The following is a 5,556-nucleotide window of genomic DNA, read 5'->3' as shown; positions in this document are numbered from 1 at the left end:
GGCGCAGCGGGGACGGGCGCTGCGCTGTCCTGCCGGCGCCCGCTTCGGGACGAGATGCCCGCCGGCTCCAGGCCGAGCCGGGCAGGGGCTCCGCCGCGACGCGGGGCCAGGCGACGCGAAGCAAAACTTTCGCTGCGGCGGGCTGCGCTGCGCTCCGCGGCCCAGGGCGGCGGTGCTGCCGGAGCCCCGCGCTGCTGCTGCCGCCGCCGCCCAAGCAGCGTGCGGGACCCCCCGAGCAGTGAGCGAACCGCGCCCGACAGCCCCCGCCCGCCCTGTGGCCGCGGCAGCAGATGGCCCCGCGCTGATTAATACGCCGGCTACGTGCGGGATGTGTGCTCGCCCCGCCGCCCGCTCGCGCGGCGCCGCCGCACGTGGGTGGAGCCCGCCCGGCACGGCGCGGCGCTGATCGCCCCGCCCATTCCCCGCCCACGACAGCACTAGCGGCCAATCCGCTGCAGCGGGGCGTGGCCAGCCCTCGGGGAACTAGCGGCCGGGGCTTCTCCACGTGCGCGCAGAGGGTGTGGTCTGCGCGCCCGCACGTCCCACCCCTCCGGGGAGTGGGCGTGGCCAGCGCCATTGAGGAATTCTCCCCTCGCATGTCGGCGGCGCGGCCCCTCTGCCCCGCCGGCCCGGGCGCACCGGCACCCCGCCTCCCCTGCCCCGCCGACCCGGGGCTCTTGGGCTGGTCCAAGTGAGGTTTGCAAATGCCTCCCAAGAGTTCTCCTGCCGCTTCTTATATTCGCCTCCCGCTGTGTCAGTTTCAGCACCAGGCGACGGTATTTCATTAGACGGCAGGTACAGCTTTTTCAGGGCGAGGAATGCACTTTTTAGAAAATGTTTATGTAATAAAATAGTGTTTCCCTGAATTATTTACCCCAAAGGGCCCGCCAGGTTGCTTGGCTCTGCTGGCAGGAAGCACCTCCCGGGCTGTCGGCGGCTTCGTGTCACACCGAGACAGCTCGACTCAAACCGTGACAAACTTTGTTCCTCTCTTCCAAACGAAAACGCGCCTTTCCCCGGTGTCACCATTTTTCCGTAGCGCTGACCCTGCACCGGCCGGCCACGAAACACTATCCTGCTGTCGCTCTTCAGTCTGTCCCCGACTGAACAGTCTGCATTCAATGCCTCATGAAAAGCAAAAAGTAAATTACTCCGCTCCACGCGCAACACGCAACATGCCCAGGATTTGCTAAACAAGCAGACAAACTAAGGAAGTCTCCACAGAAACCAAGACTAAAGCAAAGACACGTTAGGGAGAGAGGCTGCCTGCGGCCGCGCAGGGCTGGAAAGCTTGCGGGACAAGGCGGCCGTGCCTAACCTGGTGTCACTGAAGTTACCGACATCACCTTCCCATCTAATTTTGCCACCCCCCAGCCGCCTGTATTGACAAGGGCGTCCCTCCCGCACGGCGACCACCTGTCCCGTCCCACGCGCGCCGTGGCACCGCGTCCCGCGCAGCCCTGCAGTACGTGTCACCTCCCTCACCGCCGCCCGAGATCCCCTCAGGAGGCAGGTGCCTGGGGCTGCCTGTCCGCGGGGGACGGGCCCCACGGGACGCCCTCCCGCCCCGGCGGAGCCCCACGCCAGCAGCCGCGGAGCCCGGCCCGGCCGTGCGGCGGGTCCCGCGCTGCGGCGGGTCACGGCACGGCGGTTGCATACGTTTCAGCTGGAACCCGGTACATTTCACCCCCAAATTAGACAAAATCCGCTCTGATTGTTTTCTTTCCCTTCAAAACGCGAATTCTGCCAGGATTACGAGCAGTCCGTGCTGCCGATGCTGCTTGAGCTGCAGACTCCAGGCCCTGACACATGCAGGAGTGGGTCACATATCCCATGTTTGTTCTCCTTGAATGCAGCAGTATCTACCCCCAGTGCATGACACTAAACACGGGTCTCCTCCCTGACAGCTCTGTCGAGAGCCAAGTGATACTTTCACATCAGATAAATTCATATGCACTGAGATATGAATTGTCAAAGGATTTTATTTGATTTAGGTACGCACTTCACATTAAAGTGAGGTTACAATTAATGATACAACTCTGAATCTTATTAATCCCTTAGTGCTTATCTGAAAAATCAGTCAAGCATGATAAACTAAGAGCAGCTACAATAATCAGCAAGGGATATGAGATTAATTCAACAGCAAAATGTCAATGTTATGAAATTTGGATACATCCAGAAACATCATTGCTGCACTGTTGTACTGTTCACACACTTCTGTCATGTAAAAGCCATGATGTGCCCAACTGATTTGCTTTTCTTGGGATATTCTTGTGTGTGCACAGTCCGGTGCCAGAATCAAGTATTTGTAAACTGAACATCTGGCCTCTTTACCAAATATAATACTGTCACTTTGACAAGTTGCCCACCAGCACTCTGCAAGAGCTCTCCCATTCCCCTTAAGGGTACCAAATCTGAGTGGAGAGGTGCTGGGCTGTGACTGCAGTAGCTCCCAAGCTAAGCCATGAACTTGCCAACATAAGAGGCAAAGCAGTCCTCCACAGTCCTCGTGCACAAGAACCGCCCAGAGGAATTGCAAGGCCAGAGCAGGACAAGACATTGAACTTTTCTAAGCACTTCTTGTGACCACAACTCCCCAAACAAAGCTATGGTAGCTTATACAACCTCGCAGTGTTCCACAGGTCACAAATAAAGGCATGAAAGTGTGAAATAAGGCAACTCACATTATCATCTGCACCTTTGGACGTGCACAAAGGTTGTTTACTGTGTAGCACAGGTATGAAAGGCATCGCCACATGTTAATTAAAAATCCTACATCATTCAATTATATATGAGCTATCCCTCTGCCATGTAAAGCTCTGTTTATCCTTACACTGTAGAAACTTACTTTTCCTTCTAAAATTAAGTCTGTATTTTCTTATTTTCCATTCTAGAATCTCATTTTTAAACGTTTTCAGTCCTGTGTATCTGTTGCCTACATCCACCTCCATGGTACATATTAATAGTATTCAATAGACTAAACCAGGACTTCATCATGCTGGTAGAATAATTTTAAGGAGATTTGTTTTAGAGAATTAGAATAATCGGTGTCAGTAAATCCTGGATACCTTGTTACACACTAATACATTTTTTTTCTTGATAGAACAGTTTACAGATGAACTGCTTTACACTTTTTTATGGCAGAGAGTTTTAAATATTTTGAGTCTCGTTTTCATATTCTTCCTTTCAGAAAGCCAGACCACTTCAGTGGCTAGAGCTGAATTGCAAAGGCCCCAGAGAGAGGGAAGAGGGGAAGAGTATTCTTTATTTCAGTGAGAAACTGAACAGTAGTGGTTTTAATACCTCGCAATGTGATTTGTAGAGCTGATGTCTCTTGTTCTGATTAGCCACTAACTGAAGCCCTGCCTACAGAAGGATGTATTTTTTCTGCTGATGTTGGTACAGTTACACCAACCCCTCTCACCAAGGGGCAGGCAGTGTTTGTAGGGGGTGACACACCAGCACTAGCAAATCTTGCCATGACTGCTTAGGAGGTCACTAACCCAACCTGCCCTTCCCACCCCTTTGCTGGAGGTTTCAACCTCCCCTCCCCAGGGCTGACAGAAGGGAACATGTATTTTTGCCTCAGCCGATTCCAAAGTACAATGCCCAGAGCCATAAAACCACCTTTACTGGGGCCTTATTTTTACAGCTGCAGCATCGGCACCAGTGCCATTCCTCTGCCTGCTGTACTGGCAGCAACGCCAGTCACCATGTTTTGGTGTGGTGTCTCCTCCACCTACAACAGCAAGACTTGCTGTAGCTCCTTTGTCAGCACCCTTAATATTAAGTCTTACTGAAAGCAGGCATGAGGGAAAAGGTACATGTCATGGCTTGAGCTGATCTAGCAGCTCATTCAGCGCCTTTTCCCCCACACCCCCTTCTGCACTTGCTTTGTCACACTTTGGACTCCTCCACGGCCGATCCCATTTGCAAAGGTGACAGAACAGCAATGCTGAGCAAAACAATAAAGAAAGAGCTATCATCTGCCAGGTCGGGAGCGGAAATATCTCAAGTCAGGTCTCATGAGATCCACCAGAAGAACAGGAACCATTGGGCCTGACCTCTTTGGGCAGGAGTGAAGGATTTGAGAGCTCAGCCTTCACTGGTGTCTTTCCTTCACTGCGACAGTCATCTGGCCTGCACCAGGGTTCAGAGTCAGTTAATATGTGATAAAACTTCAGGGTAGGCTTTGCCTCAGTTTAACACCTGCTGAAGATTGCTTTGTTTGTAGTAGGCTGTGAACACCACAAGCTAACTGATGCACCAGTAAGTATCTTCCAAATCCTATCCTGGGAAAGAACAATGCTATAAATGTTGTCAGTGCTAAAGGAGCTCAGCTAGCATCAGCAACAAGTGAGTGTTTTCTCAAAGTTTTCCTAAAGCATTCTAGGTGTAAAAATGGTCCTTTGGCAAATGAGATTCCAAGCTTCCCAATGGGATTAAGTGCCCCTATCTTGTTCCAGCAGTCCGTGAAGTATGCCAAATCTTAAGCTTGCAGCTTTTACTGGCCGTCATGCATCTCTGCTGGAGGAATGGATGTTTGTGGTGTGCTCTCAGATGTCTGAGGAGCCATGGGGTGTTCAAAACTGTCCTGCAGGGAGTCAGCAAGAGAGCAGACTGCAAGTGGAGCTGTCAAAGCTGCACAGTAAATGCAATTAACACAAGGTCTGACAATGTAGCACTTGGCCATTAATTTTATGGATATCAACTATCAAAAACTTGGAAGTCAGTATGGCTATGAAGATAAAAAGGCAACTATTGAGACTTTTGCTATGTAAACAGAGATGTTCAATGTGGTAAGCGAACAGCACAAACAAGAAAAATTGTATCTATGCAGTAAACTTTGATAGTATAGTGTTGTTGTAAAACAAAACTTCAGTGGTTTTTAAACTGCTAACACAGTTTTAGGAGTCTGTACAGACTACCATATATATCTATTTCCATGTTTCAGAGAGGCTTGTCTTACGTTTTTGATTTTAAGTGAGAATTTAAGAACTACATCTAAGGCAAGTATTTATATTTGAAAGGAAAGAGAAAATTACCATAAATAGCATTCTGATTACCTTAAAACTGATTGCCTTTTAAAACAGATACTCCCCCTGGCCCCCGAAACCATATCCTTTGCTACCAAATGTATCTCAGTGTTTCTGGGATTCAACAATCAATCTCAACCACAGAGAATTAAGTCTGCTCAAAATGGTGCATTGTAACAAAATAGAGAATCTGCCCAGGAAAGTGATAATCCATCAATCAGAGGACTGGAGCTGTAGCTGAGTTAGCTACATTGCCAAGGTTTTCAAGTCAGAGAGCCCTCAGAAACATAAGCTTTGACAGATTGGAAATCAACGTTTTCATCATTAAAGAGATTTTTACTGAAAAGACCAGGCTTTGAAATCTTTCCTGTGCCTTTTGTTTCTCAAAGAGATTAAGAGATCATTTAACGTCAATATGGATGAAGAAGAAGAAACACAGAAACAGCATGTTGAAAATACCTTCCCTGCTGGTTTCCAGTTGTTGAGTTTTCACACTTCTAGCTCTCCCACAGCTTCCAAG

This window comes from Nesoenas mayeri (assembly GCF_963082525.1).
Source record: "Nesoenas mayeri genome assembly, chromosome: 5".
NCBI classification, from domain to species: Eukaryota; Metazoa; Chordata; class Aves; order Columbiformes; family Columbidae; genus Nesoenas; species Nesoenas mayeri.
Note: the sequence above shows the minus strand (reverse complement) of the source record.